Genomic DNA, 26615 nt, shown 5'->3' on the forward strand with positions numbered 1-26615 from the left:
TTGAAGGTTGTATTGTATAGCTTATGTACACCCATTAGGGGTCCCGAGAGTGGGAACAGTAGTGTTTGAAGGGAAAATCTTAACAGGGTGTGTTTGTGGTCTATGAATTATTAAAGCTCAATTCCTGCTATCTTGAATATGCAAAGGATTATACAAATCTTAGGTTTTGCTCTTCCTTATGATAGCATAAATCTGTTTTTTATTATGTAAAGTTTTTGGGAGAAGACTATAAAAAGTTGGGGGAAGTGTGAAATAGGGGGAGGGGAAAGAAAGAGAAACAAGAGAATTGGTTTTTTCTGTGGAGGATGTCTAGAAAGACCTTCTGGGGTCTTGCTTAAGTTGTTACACTTTGTGAACAGAAAACCATCCCTAAAACTCTATTGATTTCCATAATTCTGTTTTTTATGGCCACATCCGATTTTTATTTCTTAAGGATATAAAATTATTATTTTGAGAGAACCTCAGTGCTTTTGAAACTTGTTTAATATTTAACTTTTATGAGTTGGGATTACATGACGTCTGCTTTAACAAGTGTAAAATGATTACGCTGATGAATTTTTGTGAATGCAGAGTCGGTACCCTGTAGGCTCAGATGTCGTAGCATGGAAAAGTTTAAATACAGAAAGTATGTAATTTCTTTGGATGTGTTTATTTGGTCTCATACACTTATTTCATACAAGACTGTACTTGTTTTAGTGTTTGATAATGTAACATTCATACAGTTTGAAATAATTACAGAGGTCCCAATCCTTACAGCTTACTGATTCTTTAAAAGCCTGACATCATTTAGCTTTGGATAATACTACTCCTGTTACTCCATTATGGTATTTTGTCATATCAGAAGAAAAAGAATTTTTAAAACACTTATACTCTTGTAGTTTCTTTCAAATTTATTTTATCCTTGCCAAGCTCCAAATCTTTTAGAGTAGATGTATAACTGGTAATTTCCCTTTCATTATAGCATTTTTATTATTAAAATTATCGTAAGCTGTATTTCAGATGGATTGCACCAAAGCCGAATAGTTAAGTAGTAATGCAGTCTCTATTTACCCGCAAGTTTTTAAAAGGGTTTTTGAATTGAAGGGTATTATATACCTTGAACTTGTAAACATCCTAGGAAAGTTTTTATTAAATTCCCTGAACAACAGAGCACTTCAGGTTTTCCGAAACTTGAGGGTTTTTTGTTTGGGCGTTTTTGATCAGTTTTCAGTGTCTTAAAAAGAGCACTTGTATTGTTAGCTGTGTAGTTGAAGCAACTACCCAACCTGTGAGCCTCATCTTCCTCCGCTTTCAGGGTTGTTTTGAAGATTAGAAAAGAAAAGGACATCAAGGCCCATGTTCAGTGCCTAGAAAATAATGGCTTGTGTAGTTATTATTTTGATCTTTGTTGGCCTTTCAGAAAGTACACAAACTCTAGGGTTTCAATTTAGATTCTCTTAATTCCTACATGATGAATGTAGTGTATAAAATGTTATGTTCATAGCTCCATTTATGCAACAGGTAGTGTAATGAATTCTTTGTATTTTTTTTTACCTTCTGCGCTTGGGCTCTTTATGGTCGGTTAAAAAGGTTTATTAGATTAACTAAGCATAGAACCTCATATGGAAGATAATTTTTTTTAGAGTTTCGCAAATGGAGTGAAGAAACATGTCGTATTCAGGAGTACAGATTTGAATATAGAGACTAACCGCTGTCGAAGGAGAGCAAGAGAGGTTCTAGTATAGTTAGACTAGATCCCCAAAAGTTGTTCCTCGCCCTGTCTAGATTTACTTCTACCTCCATAAAACCTATTCTAACGCTTCTAGCCCTCAGTGAATCCTAATACTTAGAATTTTGTAACATTTAATTCTAGTAATTGATTGATGTCACACAGTCTGTTTTGATCACTAAGTGCTTCAGTATCCACCTTAACTGGATCTATCTCTGTGCTAGGTTCTACAAAAGAACAAAAGAAGTAAAAGAAAAGCACTCTGGAAACTTGTTAGGGGGAAGGACTATATAGTCCTTCTTCTCCTTGAATTCCTTTCTTTACCCACTACTGTGACTTCAAAGTTTTTTCCTTGAAAATCCAAATGAAGTGCACTTCCATGGTGCATCTTGCTGTCTTAGGCAGCCATTGTAGAGCCAGGACTCATGAGTTTTCTATTTATCACATTTTTATTGGAGAGAGGCGTTTCTTAAATGTTGGCCACATGGCTCTTGGTACTGTGGGATGATGGAATGGTTAGCACACCCTATACTGACTTTGTCTAGATATACCTTAACCAAATGGTTGCACAGATAATATAGTTACAAGCTTTATTTTCAGGGCTATGTGAGGAAAGTGTAGGATACTAGTAAGGATATAAACGACCTAATTTTAATTGGGGCTGGGGAGGCCTTTTTCAAGAAATGTGGCATTGAAGCTAAAACCTAAAGGATAAGTTAATGATAGGGCAGAACAACATTTTAGGCCAAAGAAAACAGTGTATGTAAATATAGTGAGAGGAGAGAGTGGTATGTCCAAAGAACTATAAGGAGGCCAGGAGAAGATGTTATTATAAATATAGTGGCAAGTTATTGAAGGATTTTTCATGAGGTAGCAACATGATCTGTTTTGTTATGCCATCTCTGGCTGCTGGATAAAGAATGGACTGGCAGGAGCAACAATGGAAGCGGGGAGACCCAAGCTATTACTAAGTTACAGATAATAAGAGTTGATGGCAGAATGAATCACATGCAGGTGGATTGGATGTGGGAGTGAAAGAGGAGCTGATTCCCAGGTTTTGGACTTGAGCAACTGAATAGATGGTGCTACTATTGAGATGGCAAATACAGGAGAAGGGCTAGATTTGAGAGGGGAAAGAAGTAATTGTGTTTGAGTAGTAGTTTATAAGACATCTTAGTCCAAGAGTCATTTTGAGGGAGGAGGACGGAATACATGTTATATCTATATAAATGTATGTGCGTGTGTATATGTACGGGTGTATATACGTGTATATCTAATACAAAAGTGTATGTGTGTGTATATATATGTATAGAGAGAGAGTCTGAAGTCTTAGACTTGAAAAATGACTTCGGGAGAATGGGTAGATAACAGAAAAGAAATAGGGTCTGGGATTAGGCATAGAGAATGTGTAAAGGTTTGTTAGAGGTTGAGGAGACACTAGCAAAGGGAAGTGAGAAGGAGCAGCTAGGCTGGTGAGGAATAGCCAGGATAGCAGTGTCAGGGAAGCTGAGAAAAGAGTTTTAAAGAAGGCAGAAACTCTTCAGGGCCCTTACCAGGAATTAATTTTTTTTTAATCTTTTTCAAAAAATAAGTCCGAACTACTGATTCTTGCCCTTACAAGGAGAAGTTTAAAAGTGGAGGTCAAACAAATTAATATTTGATGAGCAACTTCAACACAGCACGTATAATGGAAAGTATGATGATCAAATGTGGAAAAATTGAGTGGTGGGCAATCCATAATAGCTTCTACAGAATTTAAAGCATTATTAAAACAATTTTAAAGGTAGAATTACCTTTGCACAGTTGTCCTTAGTCAAGGCTTGGGAGCCTTTTGCTGGTGGTATGTCATCTTTGCATATGGCCTCTCTGTTACAGCCTTTCTCATTAATAAAAAGAGAGAGGGACTACATCTATCGTCTTTTATGTCTCACTGAGCTTGTTGGTTTTGCATACAATTCCTAAGAAGCAGGTCTTACACATATTTTACTCATGATAAAATGGGTTCATAGAAGCTGAAGAAATTGCTTAATGTCACTCATAGAAAGTGGTACAACTGGAAATCACACCCAGGGTTTTCTGACTCTAATGCCAGGACATAGTAGCTTCTCTTTGCTTTCTCTTCTTCTTCCTACCTGTCCCCCGGACCTGCTCTGAGATGGCAGGGATGTTGAGGAAGACACTTTGGGAATTACCAACATCATCCCTCTGCCCTGATTTCATGAAAGTGCAATGATGATATAACTGAGAGAAATGAGGAGGAACACTTGTGATAATGTAATTAGTGATGAATATGACTGTCGCTTTCATAGGATCTGAGCTTGTATCTTATGTATCTCTGTACATAGACCAGGTACTTAATAAACATTTGTTCACTGAATGTATCAGGGTAGGCAGTTCTTCCTTCTTAAGAAGGACTTTAAATAAAACATTAAACAGTATGTTATCTCCACCAACTTGTGTAGCTGCTTCTTTGAGTGGGCTGTATTGATTCTGGGACAAGAAATTTCACACACTACTAATGACTTTATTACAGAACTTGGGTCCTTGAAATTTCCTGAAGGAAAGAATAGGTCACATCCTGTGAAGGGGGGAGGAGTAGAGGAGTTCCAGGACTGAATAAAGGTAGGACCCTGATAAGAAATATTTGCACGTGGCAAAGTCAAACTTGAAAGATGCCACACTTTTGGCAGGGGCTTCACTGTGCTCAATCCATGCCACCTGAGGTGAAGTGTGTTTTATCCAGAATGCTGTATGGATAGTTGCCCAGGTATATACCAACTGCCTGCCTGGGTAGAAGGAAAGATAAACTTTGGGATTTAAAATGTGGCAGAACTGTACAGTGCTATCATAATTGATGTCTTCTCTATGTGTATTTGTGTTGCCATACTCACATTCCCAATCCCATGAGACTGGAATAATGTATCTTGGTTCTTATGTGTTGTGTGTTTGTTTTAAATAATTTTTAATTACATGTTTTATGTAAGTGTTTGGAAAGTCCAAAGTACTAATCCTTTTGGTTCCATGATGAAGAGAAATGAATTTAATTACTCAACAAAGCTTTACTGAGCACCAGCAACAGCACTGTTTCATCTGTTGGAGATACAGCTATGAACACAGCCAGGTCATGGAGCTTTCATGCTGGTGGCAGGAGTCAGTAAGCAAATAAGTTAGATGTAAGTACTGTGAAGAAAGTTAAAGGTGGATAGATGGTGATGGCCAATGTGCTGTATAAGGGTGGTCAGAGAAGGCCTCTCTGATCCTTAGCAGACAGAAGAAGGGAGTGAGGGCTCACCCCTTACAAATACTTGGGGGAGAAGAGGCAAGTGAATGACGAACATCAAGACCCTGACGAACATCAAGTCACGTGCTGGACGTGACTGAGAAACAACGAGGCCAGCAAGATGGGAGGAACAAGCGGGAGAGTGATAGGAGAGGAGGTCAGAACAATAGTGAGGAACAAACCTGAGGTAACAGTGTTTGATATGATGAGAGGTGTTGAGATGCTGGGTGTGTTTAAAAGGTGAAATTGTTGGAATTTATTGATGTTTTGGGTGAGGGGTATACAGAAAGATTAATGCCAGGGTTTCTCTCCTCCTTAGAATGGAGCTGGTATTCATGGAGATGGGAAAGACTATGAGAAGAGCAGGTTGGGGAGGTGGGCGCGAGTTGGGTTTCATTCTGCTAATTAGTTCCACTATGGGGCAAACACTAATAAAATGACAACCACTGGTTTGTGAAATAATAGTATTTAGGAAAATGGGTTTTAATTTCTAGCATAAAAATGTGCTTTTATACTTCAAATTTTAGGGAAAGCCATGAAAACCAGTAGTTTTTCAAAAAGGGTACAAAAGGGTGGGCAACTAGTGGGTCAATTCCAGAAGGTGAAAGAGTGACTGATGGACAACAAGGAAGACAACTTAAATTAATTATTCAACTTAAAAACGTATCAATGATGGGGCGCCTGGATGGCTTAATGGGTTAAGCATCCATTTCTTGATTTGGATGCAGGTCATGGTCTTAGCATTGTGAGATGGAGCCCAGCAGTGAGCTCTGCTTAGCAGAGAGTTTGAGGTCTTCTCCCTTTCCCTCTGCCCCTCCCTCCACTTGTGTGTGTGCATGCGTGTGTTCTGTCTGTCTCTCTTTCTCTCTCGCAAATCTTAAAAAAAAAGAAAAAGTATCCATAGTCTCTCATTTAAAATATGAAAGCTGGGGTGCCTGGACGGCTCAGTTGGTTAAGCAGCTGCCTTTGGCTCAGGTCATGATCCCAGAGTCCTGGGATTGAGCCCCGAGTCAGGCTCCCTGGTCAGCCAAGAGCTTGCTTCTCCTTGTGCTCGCTCTCTGGCACGCACACTCTTTCTCTTTTCTCTCTCTCAAATAAATAAATAAAATCTTAAAAAAAATATGAAAGCTGTCATCTGCCACTGGCTACTTTATCCTTTGATATTTTATTAGAATCTGTATTACTGCTTTTTAAAAGCTATTATGAAAACTTAGTACTGATAGAGAACTTGAGGATGTCTATTTAGAAGATGGGGAAAATCTGAAAAGCAAAAAATAGCTTAGTGGAATGTTGTCTCTCTGCAGAAGCTAATTTTGGCAGGTGATTTGTAGTGCCCTTGGGCTCTGAAATTTCCTTGTTTTAAATTTTCACTATACTGTTCCTGAACATTCACTAATTAGATATTCACTTAGGTTAAGAATCATAGAAACATCTGGGATGGTTCTTTGTTAGGTTGGTGTGAATTAATTCCTTCAACAATGTGGCTTCTAACAGAGTTCAGTATGTGAGTCATTTTGGAGCATTTGGAAGGTACTTGGCTTTTTAGGGTAGGCTTGATTTTTCCAGTGGAGATTTGAAGGACCCACGTGGATCCTGACCTTCTACACCATCATTTTACTTAAATCTTGTTGAAGTTACTGGTAACCTCTGCCCTATTATCAAGTCCAGAAAACTACCCTCCCTCCCCGCCCTGTCCCTCAGCAGAATTTGATTTTCTGTTGATGTCTTCTTTTCTTTCCTTTGGCTTCCATAGCATCATTTCGTCTTTTAACTTTGTGGCTCTTTCGGCCCAGTGTCTTATGCGGTCTCCTTTATCTCCAAATTGCCCATCTTCAAGGCTTGATTCTGTCTTTTCTCCTTCTCCTATCTTTCTTTTTCTCTCCCTGTGCTAATCTGTAGGCTAATGAATTCCAAAATTTTGTGTCCTACCCACATCCTTTGCTGACTTCAAGACATCTAGTGACTGCTGGATTTTTTTGTTTCTTATCTCGAAGACACCCTGTACTCAAAAATTTAGGATTTTCTCCCTCCCCTTCCAAAAGCAAAACAGCCCAGGCCTCTTCCAGTGTGCCCTATGTCTGCACAATGGTACCACTATTCATTGTGTTACACAGGTGAGAAGTGTATGAGTCATCTTTGATGCTTTTTCTCATCCTTCCACATTCAGTTTATCATTGAGTTCTTTCTGTCACCTGTATTTCCTAAGTATTTTTTTCATCTTCAGTGCTACCATTCCTAACCCAAACTGTAGCATGTCCCTCTATAGCCTTCTAACTGGGTTCTCTGTATTCACTGTGCTCTCCCATCACTATTGTGCCCAGAGTATTTTTTAAAACAGAATTAATATGTTATCTCTTGGTTTAAAACTAGCCCTGCATTGTCTAGGTCTGGCCTACCTCTTCCTCAGTGTTCCAGTTACTCAGTGTCACAGTACTTCCTTTGCTATAGGGCCTTTGTACATGATACTGTCCATGAACTCTTCCTCCCTTCTCCCCCATACACACACTGTTAACTTTTCAGTTTTAAGAGTTTGCTTCAATCCTGTTATCCTCAGAGAGGAAGCTTTTATCCTCTCGCTAGGACAAACCACTTTTCCCTGAGATCCTTTATTTCAGTTAATAATAGTATATTTATTAATGTGGTTATTTGAGTTGGCTTGTGTTGACTTCAAGCTCCATGAGAAACAGACTGTGTCTGTGGCTTCTTATCATTATGTGTCCCTGGTACCTTGTATATAGGCTTGAGGTAGCTGACCCTCAGTCATTACATTTTTAATAATAGAACTCATTCTTTGTAAATTAATGGACTACAAAAGAAAAACTCTTTGACTTACCTTACATTTGTTATTTAGAGTCCCTAAAGGACTTTGACAGTCAGATTACCCTGATAACCCACATTTGGAGTTTAAGAGCTCAGTAGCCTGTCCAAAATCATAGGACTTGGAACTGCCTGAGTCAAGGTTGGAACTTGGAGCAAATGTTCTGACTCTCAGTTGGTGCTAATTCCAGTATCCTATAGTTTAATACTGTATAACTTCTTGTTATTTTGTTTATTGTTTTCTTTTTAAAATATCCACGAGAGTGGTTTTTTTAGCTCATTGAAGATAATGTAGAAAAGATTGGGATTCCTCGGTTTTATTGTATGAATGTATCTTTTTCTAGTCAGAAAATCTTCAAAAAAATTACATAAGGAAGTTTCTTTTTTAAAAAGATTTTCTTTTTAAGTAATCTCTGCACCCAGCATGGGGCTCGAACTTACAACCCCCGGATCAAGAGTCTCATGTTCTACTCATTGAGCCAGCCAGGTGCCCCTAAGAAAGTTTGTTATAAATGGAATCTTACTAAGTTTTTGCTTATTTCCTCTGCCTTTCCCAATCTATACGCGTCTCCCAAAAGACCTACATTTTTAAATGTTCTAGGGCTGTGCTTTATGATACTGAAACCAGTAGTCATATGTGGCTGTGAAACTAAGTCTAAATTTAAGTTAAAAATTCAAGTTTTCAATTACCAGAGCCAAATTTTAAGTGCTCAAATACCCACATGGGGCTAATGGCCACCATATTGAACCACTGGAGAGCTGGAACATTTCTATCATTACAGAAAGACCAATTAATGCCGTCAAGGGAAGTGATATTTAAAGGGACTTTTTTTCGTTCTTTCATTCCTCCTTTCCTTTCTTCCACGTTAAATAATCACTACTAGTTTAAAATTATTAAAGTCACATTTTCTTGTAATTTTGCACGGGATCCTTCCTTACATAAAGACATTTAGACATACATACTAGTCCACCTGTGAGGTTTTTGTTGAATCCGTGGAATGTACCTATTTCCATCCAAGAATGGAAATCTGGGTCTTTAATTGGAAAGCCTGTGAAGAATTTCTTTTTTTTTTTTTTTTTTAAAGATTTTATTTATTTATTTGACAGAGATAGAGACAGTCAGTGAGAGAGGGAACACAAGCAGGGGGAGTGGGAGAGGAAGAAGCAGGCTCCCAGCAGAGGAGCCCGATGTGGGGCTCGATCCCGCAACGCCGGGATCACGCAACGCCGGGATCACGCCCTGAGCCGAAGGCAGACGCTTAACCGCTGCGCCACCCAGGCGCCCCAAGAATTTCTTAATATTGTGCAGAGTGTTGAAGTTTCCAAAGCACCCTTAACTTATACATCTATATTTGGTCTTTAGATCTATCTTTGGAGGAAGGTTTTATTTTTTTTTTTTTATTTTTTTTTATTTTTTTAAAGATTTTATTTATTTATTTGACAGAGATAGAGACAGCTAGCAAGAGAGGGAACACAAGCAGGGGGAGTGGGAGAGGAAGAAGCAGGCTCATAGCAGAGGAGCCTGATGTGGGGCTCGATCCCATAACGCCGGGATCACGCCCTGAGCCGAAGGCAGACGCTTAACCGCTGCGCCACCCAGGCGCCCCAAGAATTTCTTAATATTGTGCAGAGTGTTGAAGTTTCCAAAGCACCCTTAACTTATACATCTATATTTGGTCTTTAGATCTATCTTTGGGAGGAAGGTTTTAAGAAGGTCTTAGAGTAACAGTGTGATTTTATAAGACTGTGATTTGCCTAAAGCCCCACAACTAATACTTGGTGAGGCTGAATCTTATTGAAACTAGGTCTCTCTATCCCTGTCCTTTTCTTACAGACCTGTGATTTCCAAATTTCTAAAAGAATCACCTGGACAAAAATTACAGACTCCTCTCTACCAAAAACTATATGTAGTTTTTAAAAAGCTTTCCTGGTGATTCCCAGAGAGCCTGGTTTGAGAACCAGTGTCCAAGAGCATGTTGAGAGTCTTACGCTTCGGTTAAGTCTGTAACAATAGTACATCTGTTAACTTTTTGATGTGGTGATACTCAACTTTGGAATACCCTTATATAGATAAGTGGTAACCATCAAAGATCTGGCTTTAACCTTTCAATAACTGTATACTGAATTGCGTTAAGTTACCAATTATTGGATATCTCCCATGTTTGAGGAGCTTTCTATAGTCTGGGCACAATAAACTTCCAAACCAGGTGAATTATAGATAGACAAATTCAGAGGCTGATAGCAGCTTGCCCAAGTCTCATAGCCAGTAAGTGATAGATGGCTGTTTTTAAACTTGGGCGTGTTAATGGAAAGCTTATATGTGAGGTATTAGGACAAACATGAATGTTGTTTATTCAGTGGCCTATTAAAATCCTGGAGTCAGATAAGTACTAAAGGTTAAGTCTGAATCCTGAAGTGTTCATGTGGAATAGTTGGACTTAGATACCACCTCTCTCTCTGTGTCTCTCTTTTTTTTTTCTGAAAGACTTTTGAGACAGAGAGCGCGTGAGTGGGAGGAGGAGCGGACCGAGAGGGACAAGCAGACTCCACACTCAGTGGGGAGCCCAATGTGTGGCTGGATCCCATGACCCTGAGATCATGACCTGAGCTGAAATCAAGAGTCAAATGCTTAAGTGACTGAGCCACTCAGGTGCCCTGTACCTCTCTTTTATAGAACCTAATGGTTTCAGACATAAACACACAGGCTCTATTATTTTAGAAATGAAGCTTTATGATAAATTACTTTCAGCACTGAATTACCTGTAAATTTCTAGAAGTAATAGTAGGCAAATTTGTAAATTTGTAGGCTTAGAGAAATTACTAAACTACCTCACCTGTTTCAATCCAAAATATTTGGAAGATTTGCTGACCTGAAAAAAGGCTGATCTCTTAATTAAACAGAGCAAAAGAGTAACATAAAGGCTTTCACATAAGAGGGACTCACTACACCTACACTTGTGGACTGTATAGTTCTACTTTATACACAGTTATAACAAATATGGTGCAAAGTAAATTAGAAGGGAAAATGAACATGGCAGAGGTGGACCCCCAGATAGCCAGCCTGTCACAGAGACAAAAGAGAAGAAAATCATGAAAAGCAGAAACAGACTTCTCAGTAAATAGCAGTCTAGAATAGCCCTTTGGAATGGATGCAGAGAACGGCACCTGAGTTTTGGTTATTGTAGCCTCTCCATCCAGCATAGTGCTGGCACAAAATTACAACAGTGTTTTTATTTTTTAATTTTTTAAAAACTGTTTTAAATCTTAATACAAAAGAGAGTCAACGAACTACACAATTTTGGGAAATTTCAGTCTCAAGTCATCCTAGAGTATGAAATTTTAAGAAGCTGAAGATTAATCCTTTTTAAAACTAACACTTTAGAAATGTACTCCAGGGACTTCATTTTGTACTTTATTTAAAATGTTTGTTATTACTTCATTATGAAAAGAAAATATAGAAGCTTCGGAATATAGGGAAAGTTTACAAAATTTTTACGTTTTTATGTGCATTTTAAAACTACAGTTTTTTTTATTTGACTCTTCCCACCTAACATTAAATAACTAATCATTAGTAAATAAGTAATCTAAGTTTACTGTCACCCACAGTAATCTTCTGTCTAAGTGAGTGATTGGGTAATACTCTCATACATGTACCCATATGATTTATATACCGTAACTTGCATTCTCTCTTATAGACTTATTTAGTCCATTTAGATCTATTGCAGTTTGGCTGTAACAGGCTCAGTATTTTTGATACTTGTTCACTGTTTCCTTATTTATTTTGTGATCCTCTAATCCTCTTTTCCTGATAGTTTTTGTGCTAATCAGATATTTTTTAGTATTCCATTTTAATTCTTCTCTTGACTTTCCAGCGATATATTTCTTTGCATTATTTCAGTGGTTGCTCTACTTAGAGATAATACTGAATTTCTTCAGCTAAAATATAAGAACTTTAAAACAATTTTTTTCTTAGTGCTCTGGTTGTCATAAATTAGAAACCCCAGTACAGTGTTGTACATTTTGCTTTCAACAACCATATGGCTTTAAAAAAGAAAAGGAAAATAGATGTATGGCCCTTTATACTCTTTTATTTCCATTCATTTTTATTTCTTCTTGTAGATCCATGTTGCTGGTACTGTTTTCTTTCCTTCGGTACTTCTTGTAAAGGAGGTCAATTGGTAACAAAATTCTTTTTGTTAGTGGGAAAATGTCTTTATTTCACTTTTGAAAGATAGTTTTGCTGGATGTGATCTTCTTGGTTGACAGGGTTTTCTTTCAGCCCTTTGAGTATGCACCTCTACTTTCTTCTCACCGCCATTGTTTCTGATAAGAAGGCCATTAACCATATCATTTTCTCTTTACTTATGACTTTCAGCATTTGTGTGTAGGGCTGTTATTTTGTGTGTATCCTTTTTTGGGTTTGTTAAGTTTCTTCCGTCTGTAAGTTAATGCTTTTCACTGCTTCCTCCTGCCATTTCCCTTCTGCTATTGAGTCCATTTAGTGAAATTTTCATTTCCGGTTTTGTGATTTTCAAGTCCAGAATTTCTAATTTTTTAAAATGCAGCTTCTGTTTCTCTGTAGAGATTCTCTTTCCATTATTCACTGATATCATATTCATCTTTTGTTTTTTTAACTTATTATAGCTGTTTTGAAGTCTTTTTTTTTTTAAAGATTTATTTATTTGAGAGAGAGAGAGAGTGAGTGATAGTAAGCTGGGGGGGGGGAGCAGAGAAAGGGAGAGAATCTCAAGCAGACTCCCTACTGAGTGGGGAACCTGACCCTGGGCTGGATCTCCGAACCCTGAGATCATGACCTGAGCTGAAATCAAGATTTGGATGCTCAACCAACTGAGCCACCCAGGTGCCCCTGTTTTGAAGTCTTTATCAACTAAATTCAACATCTGGACCTACTTGGCATTAATTTCTAATGATTGTTTTTTCCTAATTATGAGTTATAGTTCCCTGTTTATTAATACTTGGAAGTGAAAATTGAACATGTAGATAATACATTGTAGTGCCTTTGGGTGGTGGTGGTGGTTTTATTTTAAGGATTATTGTTTTTGTTCCACCAGGTATTTAACTGGGTTCAGACTGCAAACTGGTTCCTGTTTCCCAGCTATGTGGTAGCTGATGTATCTCTGTTTTGTTTTCTGGTTTTCAGCTGCTGCTTTTTTAGCCTTCCTCCTTGGGGTGGGGAGGGCTCCCCTATGCCTGTGTAATTTAATACTTAGCCAAGATTTTGGGCTTAACCTTGACACCATTCCATTTTTTCTCTGGAGATTGCCACTTAATTTCCATTTCCTCTCTTGGCTTTGGACTGTCTTTTCGGATATTTCTAGTTACTAAAGCTTCCATCTGTTTGAGTTACACACAGTTGGGGAATGGTCTCCATCGATAAAGGCATCATACTGAGGGACCTCACCCAGTGCAGCTGTGTCTATCAAGAGTGTATCCTTTCTGGCGTTCGTTTTTTTCCATCTGCCCTAGGTTCTTCACCATGCATGTGTAGTTGAGTTGTCAGTCAGGGATTTAAATCTTGGCCTTTCCACTTCATACTTGTGTGACCCTCAGAAAAAGGACTTGCCCCCTTTGATCCTTGGTTTCCTTCTATAGAAAATGAGAAAGATGATAATTAATAGTGAGAAGTACATGAAATACCAAGTGCACACTGTGCCCTAACTGTAGTTTTTTGCTATCACGTGGTTCTCTATATTGCTTTTCTAATATTTTACCCACATACGACGTCACTAGTCATGTACTTTTATCTTTGACAACTTTTGGTCCTTCTTGTTTTAAAAATAAAACAATTTGAAATGTAGATCACAGAGTCATGCTATTAATTGATAGTGGGAGGTATAAGTTTTCTGGTAATTTGAGTTTCAGATTATTTGTTGAAGTTAGCAAGTTGTGTGGGATTTGAAATAACGCATACATGATGCTGTTTTTAATGCACAGTGTTGTAACTCAGTCTTGAATGGCTAGTAAAGAACATGATGGGCTAGGTAGAGTACTGAATTCTTTGACTGTAATCAGTTCTGACTTGGTTCATTGTAAAGTCACATGGTCACACCATCCACTTTTATCTGTGGCACTTGAGTTTTGAGCTTTGCATTAATGCCACGGGATATTAATAGACCATTGTTAACCAGAGCAGATTGGATTCCTGTAAAACAATACTTTGTTTTGATAGAGTAGTCTGTATGGGGAGCATTACACTGAATACACCAATCACCGACAGGACGGATAGGAAATGTTGGTAGCTTTGGGATGATATAATTGGCTAGTACTTGATGAAAAAATTGTTAGAATAAACCCAGCCACTTGGGCATCTAAATGTGCATATGTATACATCCATTTTTAGTCACTTATTTGGCTGTTTCAGGATTTTAATTTAATACTGTAGCTTATCTTAGTAGTAAACAGATGCTTTTACATTATATGAGAGATTTTTGTCTTTAAAGTGTCCTTACTGATAGTTCAGAAGTTTGTTTTTAGGATTTAAATTGCATTTTTTTTTTTGGAGAATTTTAACGTTTTTTAAATGTAATTTTGGGTTTATTTAATTCAATAATCTGCTTCTAAACAAAGAATAAACCTTACTTATTAATAGTGTCCTGCAATAAAGATTTTCACTCCTCTGCCTGTCATTAATGATGATTTGATCTGCTTAAATAAAGCCGGGTCCAGAAGTTTACTTCTCTTTTCAGACCATGCTAACTAACATTAACCCTAGTTGATGTAAAGTGCTTATCATTTGTCACTAAAGGAAAGAGTGAAGAGAGGAAGCTATCTAACGTAGTAGGCACATTTTGCAGGATCAGGTAAGTAGCAAAACTTTTTAGCAGTTTGATCCTTAACAATCAAAGCCATTATTTGCACCGTGTGGTACTAAGTTGCTGGTGGTATAGGTGATACATCTTTTACCATCAGGCAGAATGGTGATCCTATTTGTATGTAACAGGTATTGTTTTTTACTTTTTTCTTCCAGAGGTAATTTGAAGCCCTGCTAATATCAATTTATAAGAAGCTATATAGTAGAGTCTAGGTTAATGCTGTTTTGTGGTATTTATTTTCACATATTTGTTCAACACCTGGTTATTTAAGTGTACAACATGGGACAATTGCAGAAATAGATTGCTTATTGGTCGTTTATAATAATAGCCAAAATGTATTGAGTAATTACTTATTAATGTCAGGCAATGCACCATGCACTTAAAACATGTTCTTTTTGAACCTTTTTTGAAGTCTTTTTTTTTCTTTAATTGTGGACCATAGCAGAGGAAAACACAAAGCGTAAATGTATAACGTAATCAAGTGAACACCTACACAGTCATCACCCAGATGAAGAAATAGAACATCATTGGTATCCCAGACACCCTCCATGCACCCTTTTCAAGTCCTCCTTCCCCCACGGAAAGTAGCTGCTGTCCTAACTTAAGTTGATTATTTCCTTGGGGTTTGGTTTTGATTTTTTTCTAAATGCCTTTTATCATCTTTATGTATTCCTGAAGACTCTTAGTCTAGTTTTGCCTGCTTTAAAGCTTCCTATAAATAGAATCATACAATGTATTTTTATCTGTTATCTTTGCTCACTGTTATGGTTGTACTTATAATTCATTCATTTTTATCACTATCCATCTTCCACTGTATGAAATGCTACAATTTATTCTGCAGTTGTGGATGTTTGGATTATTGCTTGTTTTTGGCAATTATTACATAGCTTGCGAAGTGAGATAAATTTGGCAGTTAAACAGAGCTGATACGAGCATTTTTATACAGGTGTCCTATCGCATAGAAGTATTTTACATCTATAGGGTTGTACCTTACAGTAGAATTGCTGGGTTGAACAACATGCATATTTTGAATTTGAAAAGATAATGCCCAATTATCTTTTCCAAAGTTGTTTACCAATTTAGGGTACCACCAGCACTGTATGAGAGTTTTTGTGTTCTTTCAATCACCATGTTTTTTCATTTCATCTTCTCAGTATGGAGTTGGCATTATCCTCTCCATTTTACAGATGTGGACACTGACAGCCAGAGGGTATAATAACTTAAATAACTTGCCAGAGTTTACATAGCTACTGAGTAGCAGAGCTGGAATTACAGCCTAGATCTGAATCAGAGACACTTTAAATTTCACATGTACCATTTTAGGACATTATTTGGAAAACAGAGATGGCCTATAAAGACTCATTATTCATTTGCTTTGTCTTTGAATAAAATCATAGGAAGGGTCTGTGCTCTTGTGGATGCTCCATTTTAACACATATTGAAGAAGTGGAGGTGGATGCATAGATTACAAGAACTGAGTAAATAAAAAGGACAGTCACAGAGTACGATATGTGCTATGAAGACAGCACGAGGGGCACTGATGAGAAGAAACTGTGTTGGGCAGCCTAGAAAGGAGGAGGCTACATTTAATCTAAGACCTAGAGGACGTGAGGGGCACATTCATCTTCAAAGTGTGTTACAGGCTGGGGGAACAACAAGCAAAGTGTCTCCCCGGAGAAAGTACTATTAAACCAGTATTTCAGCAGTGAAGCAGTATTATATCACATTAAATATTTTAGTTAGAGCCCTGTCTCTAACTAAAGGACCAAAGTTTGAGGGTGTGTAAGGCATGTACAAAAAATTTTAAGCAAAATTAATAGATATAGGAAAGTGGTCTGTGACTGGATAAACAGAGTAACTTCTAAAACTGGCTAATACTTTTTCTTCAGTTGTGTCAACTCTTACTGTGTGCGGTAACAAAACATGGATGTGTAGGTGGCCCAGGGGTCAAGAGGTTACAGTTGTAAAGCATATAAAGGATGAAAGAAACTTGTATGACCTGGAACATTTAACTGAAAGGGGTTGCTAGCTGGAGGAGGCCATGTGGTTTTTAAGTGGAAAAAGGAAGTCCTAGATAATGTAGAAACTGAGTGATAGGCCTATTACCTTCCATACCACAAGAGCCTTCAAATACACTTCCAAAGTTAAATAACACACACAGCTCTATCTAGTACATAATTTCATATTTAAACATTTGACATGCCTTCCCAGATAGATTATGTCTGGATGCTGGCCATTCTTTCTCCTCCATAGGTGGTCCAGTGCAGCTGTCTGTAAGAATCTTGTAGGGCAAAGAGTTTTGTAGATGCTGTAGACCCTGGGGGAATTTCTACAAAGCACAAACAGATTTAAATGTAATCCCCTGTGGTGCCATCCAGTGCAGCTTCTGTCTTTGTTGGTAGGACAAGTCAAAAGCTTGTTTAGGTTTGGAAGCAGAGGAAGGAGGGAAAGATGAAACAAGGTTGAAGGGTGAAAACGGCTGGGGAATTGTGAAGTTTGAGCAGACCAGTTTCCTGAGTTGGGTGATTTGTCTTTGTCCCCGTGCTCAAAATACTTTAATTGGCTCACTATAATATGTGGACTTCTACCATTTAGAAGATTCTCTGCACTGCCACATTAATGGCTGCATGATTTGGGTTGTGTTAATCTCTCAAAAGACTTTCCTCATTTCTTAAGTGAAGATAATACCTGCCTCTCAGAGATGTGCCAGTTTAGGGAAATAGGACATATAAGCATTCAGGAAAGTGTCTGACACACAGGTTTTTGGTAGATGGTGGCTGTTATTAACGTAAGCCAGAGAGGGGGCGCCTGTGTGGCTCAGTATGTTAAGCATCTGCCTTCAGCTCAGGTCATGATCCCAGGGTTCTGGGATCCAGCCCTGCCAGGCTCCCCTCCTCAGCAGGGAGCCTGCTTCTCCCTCTCCCGCTCCCCCAGCTTGTGCATGCACGCCTTGTCTCTCTCTCTCTCTCCGTAAGTAAATAAATAAGTTAAGCTAGATAGATTATGAAGGTCTCATATACTAAGAATTCTTAGCTTAATTCCAAAGGTAATGAATAAACAGGCCTAGATTATGTACAATTTATATTTTATAAGAAACTTTTGTATGTTGAAAGCAGGAAAAACTGTTTCATTGTATCTGGCACGGTTAGTAGAAAAATTCTGATGTATATGACAGTAGACTTGAATTGATTGGGTTAGATTCAGTGCCAGGGTTCACCTCCCACAATATACAAAATCAAACTATTTTCTTAACCCACAAACCAGTTCTCATCCAGAATTGAACTCTTTGAAAGTAATTGGGAAGAAACCATTACCTCTGTTATATTTTCCAAACGTTCATGTGCTTAGAGGAAATAGTAAGGGGATTGCTCAGAAACATAGGGAAATAAAGGGAACTAAGTGTACTAAGGCTACTAAGTAAGCTTTTCCATCTTGTTTTGCTTTTAGTGCAAACATTAATATGGGATAGAATTTAAAACTTTTGGAAGGAATTATTGTTTTAGTCTTATTTATGTGAGATCTCCCTTAATATTGGACTTCTGACATTTTTGATGGTTGTAATTAGCAGAATTTTTTAGCATCTAGATGGTGTGGTCTTCCAGAATAATTTGGAATTGCACAACTTAAATAAGGGTAAACATTTTTGCATATTTTTAAATTTCTGTATTGTTTACCCTTGCTGCTACACTGTACCTAGCACCTTCTTCTGAATAAGTAATTGTTAAATGCATTAAAACTTAATAGCTGTGTATTGACTGACAACTCCCACCCCTGCCTCCACATTCTTTTCCTATTCATGTTGCATTTTTCCTGTCACTTTGGATTATTTGGTAAGGTTGGTTTACTTCATAAGAAGGTACATCAGTTGTGATTGAGATCCAAATTTTATTTCATAGGTTAAAATGCTAGAAAGCAGTGTAGTTCCCTAGTCTACATTTGGCAGGGTAAATGAATATTTCACTCCTATTTTGTGGCATCAAGAAAATGATAAGTTAGTACATATAGCTTTGTCTTATTGAGAAACTAAAACTCTGTAATAATCTGTTTTTTTATTTGCATCTTTATCTTCAATGAATAATCAGCCTTGGGTTTTTGGTTTGTTTGTTTTTTGTAAAAGAATACTTTGGAGGGGCTCCTGGGTGGCTCAGTCTTTAAGTGTCTGCCTTTGGCTCAGGGCGTGATCCCAGTGTTCTGGGATCCAGCCCCACATCAGACTTCTCCGCTGGGAGCCTGCTTCTTCCTCTCCCACTCCCCTGCTTGTGTTCCCTCTCTCGCTGGCTCTCTCTCCGTCAAATAAATAAATAAAATCTTTAAAAAAAAAAAAAAAACAACACCTTGTGTGATCCTCACATTAACTATGTAAATTAGTATATTATTCTAAGAATCACTTTCTAGTTGCAGAGGTGATGCTAAGAGCATATTTTGTTCCTGTAAATCAATGGACCTTTACACAGAAACATAGACTCACAGTGGGTCCATAATACATGATCAAGATTTAATGCAGTATATATTTCAGGAAGGCAGTAGGCAGACAAAAGGAAGAGGATCTCTAGTTGCAAGAGCAGTTAAGTGATGCTCACTGGCACGGGCTTTAGTCTTCCCGTGCTGGGATAGGTCAGAGCTTCTCATCAGGTGCCACGGGAACACTGCCTGGGCACTGAGAGCTTGTGGAGTCCTTGGAAACTGCTGCCCTTGCTCTGATAGGTCAATAGAGTGTGTAATCTTGTTCTTGTTGAGAAGTGGTCAGGCATTGAAAAACCAGGACACTTAAGAATAAGTTTCCTAATTCTTTTGAAATACATAACTATAGGTGAGTCATAATCTCACATTTCTAACATGGCACTCACATTCAAATTTAAATTGCTATATTATGATCAAGTTGTATCAGCTGGCTTTATAGCCTCAAGATAGAAGTGTCAACTGCTTTCTGCTGTTGCGCTAATAAAAATTGATCATTCTTTAGAAAGCCTCAAGACACCAAGGGGATGGTACTGGTAGGCAGGGAGTATTACCAGTATTACCTCTGTTTTACAGATTGGGAAAGTTACTGTTACAGAAAAGCAGTGACTTGAAATAGGGTTATTATTGAAAAGGACCCTAACCTTTTTTTGACTGAGTTAAGCATTTAATTTAATAGTGGCTACTTTGGTATAGTGGAAAATGCCCCACATTTAAGGTAGAAGGCTTGCTTTCATCTCTAGCCTCTACTATAAAAACAAGTCTAGGAGGGCTGGAAAGTACCTATTATAGTGATTGATAAAATTGATGTATGAATATTTGTTAAATGAATGAGTAGAAGGTTGTAATTGTGATTTCTGCCCAGAAACAGCTTTTTGTAAATGTAGAATCTTCAAATAACAGAAGAATGTTAAGGGTTACTTTGGACTTTTCAATATATTAAATATAGTTAAGGGATTGGAACATTTCTCTTTTCGTAGCGTCCATATTTTAGCATCCTTAAGTCTCCCTGGAAACAGCATTATGGCAGCCTTAGGCCTAAAGAGACACTTCAGTCCAGCTTTGCTCTGTTCTTTAAAATACGAATAAAACAAAATAAAACCACAAAGATTATCTTTTGATCGTTGAGACCTGAAATTATTGAGCAAAGACAACTTTTACCAGGTCTTTACCAGTTTAATTTTAAGAATTGCATTTGTGTTAAAATGAATAGATTGGTAATAAACAGTGCTAGAAATGTGTTTTATTAGTATTTTAACTATATTCAGAGGTTGTACTGTTTAAACAGTCTTGATGTTTCTCTGCCCAACGATAAACACCTTTATCCACTTAACTATGCAAAAATGTGATCACAACTCATTCTTAACTACTGCACAGTCCTCTTTCGTGAGTATTAACATCCTTGTCTGTATAGTTGTAAAGACTACCTATGCTACATTTTATTCTGGAAATGAAAATTTTATGAATTTAGTGACTGGAATGTCCAAAGAAAGAGAAAACACTGACATTTTAATGTAATGTGAACTAAAGCATTTAACAGTGGGAATCATTGATGTGCACATTTGGGAGCTGAGAAGGATGTACACAGGTAACAACCTTGCACTCCAGGTTCCAGAGCTAGCTTAAAGCAGTATTAAAGTTTTTAATGGCAGTTAGAAAAAAAAACAACCTGGTCAAGTATTTTTTTTTCCTAAAGCTTGATTTTTTGGTCCAATATTATGAAAACAAATCTGGTTTTGTCGTATGTTGTCTCTAAAAATCTGAAGAAAGTTCTTCCATTGGGGAAGAAACAGTAGCTTGGTTACATAAGATTTTTCTTTTCTTTCTTTTCTTTGTTTTTTTTCCCTGAGAAATGATCAAACTCAGTGTATTATAGGTAGTGATTTCTCTTTGGTCAGAATCGAAATAGGACATTAGATACGTAAAAGATCATTTAAATGGGTGAATTAAATAACAAGTTTAATTGTTGGATATGGAAGCTGAACAAACTTCATAGCAATTTTTAAGACATCCATTGAGGAATCTCACATTTACATTATAAAGGATTTTAATTATTAAGACCTTACTGTTTTCTCGTCAAATTCTTTTTTGATAGTTAAGTGCTCACCAAAACTGATTCAAGAAAGAGAAATCATTTCCGTCTTTTCATTTAGAGGAAAGTTGCTGTTTATAGCACATTGACAATTTCTTTTTCTCATTTGGTAAGAATTAGAATTTAAAAAAAAAGGCCAAGTGGCAACATCAATATTCACACTCAGGTCGCACACTCAGATGGTAGATCTGATCTGCAAATGAATAGGAGACATCCCTCATTACTTACTATATTAATAGTATTTAAAGCTATGGGTTGTGTGAGATGGTGAGATGACTGTAGAAAGGAAACACAGAATGAGCAAAGGAGCTGGCTCTAGGACCAAGTGTTCCTGTGTAGTTGCTGGTTAGAATAGGCTCAGAGAAAGTGTGGCATTTCAAGAAATGTTTCAAGAAAGAGGGAGTAGTCAACAGTGTCGTATGCCATTTCGTAAGTCCAGTGGGACAGAGACTGAAAGATGTACGTTAGATTTGGCGGCAGAGAAGTCTTGGGATGTCTTAAAACTATTTTGGTGTTGTGGTGGGGTGAAGCCAGCTTGGCAGTCACTGAAGAATGTGGTATAATATTTCAGCAAATTTGGCTGGGCATTTTTTTTTTTACTTTTTAAAATTTTGTTTTATTTAAATTAAGTTAATTAACATATAGTGTATTATTAGCTTCAGAGGTAGAGTTCAGTGATTTATCAATTGCACAAAACACCCAGTACTCATTACATCACGTGTCCTCCTTAACGCCCATCACCCTGTTACCCCATCCCCTAACCTCCCCAGTAAAGTGTCTTTAAACCGAAACACATATGGGGCACCTGGCTGGCTCAGTTGGCAGAGCCTGCGACTCTTGATCTCAAGATTGTGAGCTGGAGCCCCACGTGGGATGTAGAGATTATTTAAAAATAAAATCTTTAAAAAAAAAATCTAAAAGGAAAAAAATTTTAAAAAGAAAGAAAATGTAAGCAGAGGCTCCCAGGAACCTAACCTGTATTTCTTCTAAGAGCAATGGTTCTATATTTGCTAATTCAGTGTTCGCAATACTTTATAGAACATGACTACTGTAAGTAATGAGAATCGACTGTACCTAGGTCATGGCAAAGCCATAACCACTCCCCTATTTATCAATATTTAGGTTGATGCCATTTTTTCAATATTGTATCTAGTGGGTGCATGTCTCTATATGCATATGCATGAATTTTCTCTAGGATTGATATCCGGAAGTGCAAAGCTGATTCAAAGGTTATGCCCATTGGGGCACCTAGGTGGCTCAGTCAGTTAATCGTCTTGACTCTTAATTTCAGCTCAGTTCATGATCTCAGGGTCCTGGGATCGATCCCTGAGTCAAGTCCTATGTCAGGTTCTGTGCTTAATGGGGAGTCTACTTGAGGATTCTCTCCTCCTCTCACCTTGTTAGTGCGGTCTCTCTCTCTTTTGATGGTAGAGGTTGTTTTGTGTTGAAGTCATTGTATAATAAGAAGTTAACCATGGTTAAAGGAGAAAGAATGATCTAATTGAGGTGGAAATTTGAATATACAGGGGAGAGAAGAGATTACCCATACTGTAAAAACTCTTTTTCCTCTACTCTCTGCAAAGAAATAATGGCTGTGGAGGCCAGACTTCCTTTTCATTCTTGTGTTTTCTTTTCCTTTTTTTTTTTTTTAAGATTTTTTTTTTTTTTTTTTAGTTTAAGACACAGAGCGCACACTAGAGAACATGAGCAGGGGGGAGGGGCAGAAGCAGGCTCCCCGGTGAGCAAGGAGCCGGATGTGGGGCTCCATCCCCGGACCCTGGGATTATGACCTGAGCGGAAGGCAGACACTTAACTGACTAAGCCACCCAGGTGCCGCCTCATTCTCCTATCTTCTATAGCCTCAGAAAAATGTTCAGCTCTTCACACTTTCTCTCTGTGAGTTTCTCTTTTCATTCTATTTCCATAGCTTACCCACTTGGTCTTTATCCCTGGCCCCTCTCCTAAATTCCAGTCATGAATTTTTAACAGCCTGATAGAACTCTTTAATTGTCTCATGACTCCTCAAATTCAGCATGTCTAACTGAATTAATCATTTCCTTTTCAGGCTGATAATTTACTAGTATCTCTCTTTCTTTCATTTAGAAATGCCTCCATTACTGAGGGCCTAACTCTCTGGATCGTTCATTGTTTCCTCCATCTCTTCCTCACTTCCCCATTCTGTTCATACGCCCATCCTCAATCCCTGCTTAGGAGACTCAGAATCACCATGCTGCTTTTGGAAAGATTTTTCTCTCCAAATAAATCAGATTAATTTGGTTCATTTGGTCTACCTCATTTAATATGGTATTCCCCATAAAATTCATTCATGTTATTGTTCTTGAACTTTTATCCATTATGTGAAAAACAGGAAAAAACACAAACCAATCATTTCTTTGAAACTGTTAGGTAGGTTGAAGATATTATTTATTTATGCAGCTTTGTATCAGCATAATTTCAGTTCATAATTAAAAATGTGAAATTTTCCTTATTATAAGGTTTTTAAACAATTTTTTTGTATGTAGACAAAATACCACACTGTTTCCTTATTTATCCTGAACTAATGTATTTAAAGGAACACAGTATGTGTGTTCTACTTTGCTTTCCTGTTCTTGCAGGAAATTAATACAATTTAACCCAGTTTTGTTATATTTAAATCTATTGATTGAACTATAAGTAACAAATACTTGATGATAATTTTTAAATTGTACTTTAGATGTTAATAACAAATAGTTTTTTAAATAGAGCTATTGGAATGTGGAGAGGAAGATAAACTTTCATTTTATGGGGACTCATGTTTATTTTAAAATACTGCTTTCATACGTGCTGAAAATCTTCACTTCATTTTGTGAATACAGTTGTTTGTAGTATAGTGGAAACTTACATAATTATCTCTAGATCTTCAGCTTTGTGGTGGAATTCTGATAAGCACCCACAGCAAAAATTTTAAGATGCCTGCATGCTTTTGCATTGTTAAAAAAGACACCCACATTGATACTTAGCCTTAGAAAAGATAGCCTATGATGTATATGCATCGTTAATAGAAATGGGAAGGAAGAGGTCTTTTTGTGCATATTATAGACATATTTTTTTGTAATATTTGGAAGATTATATAATATTTTAAGCTTTTTTTTTTTTTTAAAGATTTTATTTATTTGAGAAAGAGCAAACACGAGCAGGAGAGTGGCAGAGGGAGAGAAAGAAGCAGATTCCCCACTGAGCGAGCAGGGAGCCCAATGCAGGGCTCCATCCTAGGACCCTGGGATCATAACCTGAGCACAAGGCATATGCTTAACCGACTGAGCCACCCAGGTCCCCCAAGATTGTATAATATTTTAGTCTTCATTTACAAGTTAAACGCAGAGCACTACATATCCTAGAGTGAAAGCCAAGGAACTTCTCTCTAAAGTTAATTGAATTAACAGGCAAAAATTTTTATTCTGGTTTTATTTTAATAATTGAGCTATTGAATCATCAATGCCCATGAGGAGTCTTTTTTTTTTTTTTTTCCTCCGTTCATTTGGGATCATCATTGATGTTCTACCATCTAGAGCACCTCCAATGGTGGAAGTAAAGCCAAAGTGGGATGCTCTGTGATTGAACCACATAGGCCCCTGGTCACATATTTTCCCCTACATATACATATTTCTAACAAGTACAGTTACTGATTTCCATGTTTATACCAGATGCTAAGTGAGGAAGAGGGATAAATAGACAGATAAATCAACTGAAATGAGGAGTCACACTCCACAGTCTGATATGAAAGAAGGAAAAAAAATGACCAGAAGTAGTCATTTCAAAAGTAAGACCCAGCAGTTCCACTCCTAGGGGTATTTCCACGATAAGTGAAAACTTATGTCCACACAAACACTTGTGTACCAGTGTTCACAGGAGCATATTTCATTGTAGTCAGAATGTGGAATAGGTTCACATGTTCATCAATTGATGCATGGGTTTTTTGTGTTTTGTGTGTGTATGTTTTTTTAAGATATTATTTATTTATTCAACAGAGAGAGAGACAGCCAGTGAGAGAGGGAACGCAAGCAGGCTCCCAGCAGAGCAGGGAGCCTGATGTGGGGCTCGATCCCAGGACCCTGGGATCAGGCCCTGAGCCGAAGGCAGTTGCTTAACAACTGAGCCACCTAGACGGCCCAATTGATGCATCGTTAAACAAATGTGGTCTATCCATACAATGGGTTGTTTTTTGGCAGTAAAAAGGAGTGAAGTACTGAAACATGAAACATTGAAAATGTTAGCTTAGGTGGCCACATACAAAGGCCACGTATTATATGAGCCCATTCCATGTGTATGACATGTTAGAATAGCAAATCCATGGAGACAGAAAGTTGATAAGTGATTGCCAGGAGCTCGAGAAAAGGGGGAATGAGAGTGACTGCTGATGGACTTGGAGTTTTTTTTTGAGATGATGAAAATATTCTAAAATTGGTTGTGGTGATAATTGTACAGCTTGGTGAATATACTAAAAACCATCGACTTTTGCACCTTAATTGGATGAGTTGTGTGATTATATGAATTATATCTCCATAAATCTGTTAAAGTATAGCAGATTGGAATCATTGGAATAAAATATAGCAGATAATTTTTGTTAATGGAAGTGGATAGTTCCATATACCATAAGTTTGGAGCATTCCTATAGTACAGAAATTATTGATACAATAGAAAGTAGTTAGAAAATTGTGTGTTATAATGGAAATTATTATAATTTGTGTCCTTTACGATCTGTTTTTTAAAATCTTTCAACTATCAGGAGTGATTAACATTAACATTCATCTTTAAGTTCTTAGTGATCTTAGAATGGCTTGTTTTCCAAGTGTTTCACATAATTGAAGTTATTGCCATGTCTTTGAATCAAACATGAGGATTAGTTGGAAATTTGATGGTTTTTTTCCTTGTCATTAAAAAGCCTTGGTAAAATAATTTTCAAAAAATATAGTAAAAGAAATTATTACATCTAACTTACAGCCTTTCTTCTATGGCTTAAAAATCTAAGAATTAGCAGTCGTTTAGCTATATAAATATGGAATCTAAGAGCTGATACATGTTGATACATATAGCATCAATACATTAAATGGAATTAAATGCATGTACTTGGCTAACAGATACTGGTCAAGGGAAAAAGGGAAGTTTGGATTATGATATAGATTTTTGTCTCCAGCAACACAGAATTTGATATAGCTCATTTCTAAATACACATTAGGAATTCACTAGAGGGACGCCTGGGTGGCTCAGTCGTTAAGAGTCTTCCTTCGGCTCAGGGCGTGATCCCGGCGTTCTGGGATCGAGCCCCACTCAGGCTTCTCTGCTGAGAGCCTGCTTCTTCCTCTCTCACTCCCCCTGCTTGTGTTCCCTTTCTCGCTGGCTGTCTCTCTTTCTGTCAAATAAATAAAATTAAAAAAAAAAAAAAAGGAA

At 37.5% G+C, this 26615-nt stretch overlaps 1 protein-coding gene across 1 annotated transcript in view; it reads left to right on the forward strand.

Annotated features, from left to right (window-relative positions):
• Positions 1–26615, forward strand: part of SLC12A2 (solute carrier family 12 member 2) — a 105796-nt gene that overhangs the window by 1695 nt on the left and 77486 nt on the right. The window lies entirely within an intron of this gene.

Source organism: Ailuropoda melanoleuca, chromosome 3, assembly GCF_002007445.2.
Source record: "Ailuropoda melanoleuca isolate Jingjing chromosome 3, ASM200744v2, whole genome shotgun sequence".
NCBI classification, from domain to species: Eukaryota; Metazoa; Chordata; class Mammalia; order Carnivora; family Ursidae; genus Ailuropoda; species Ailuropoda melanoleuca.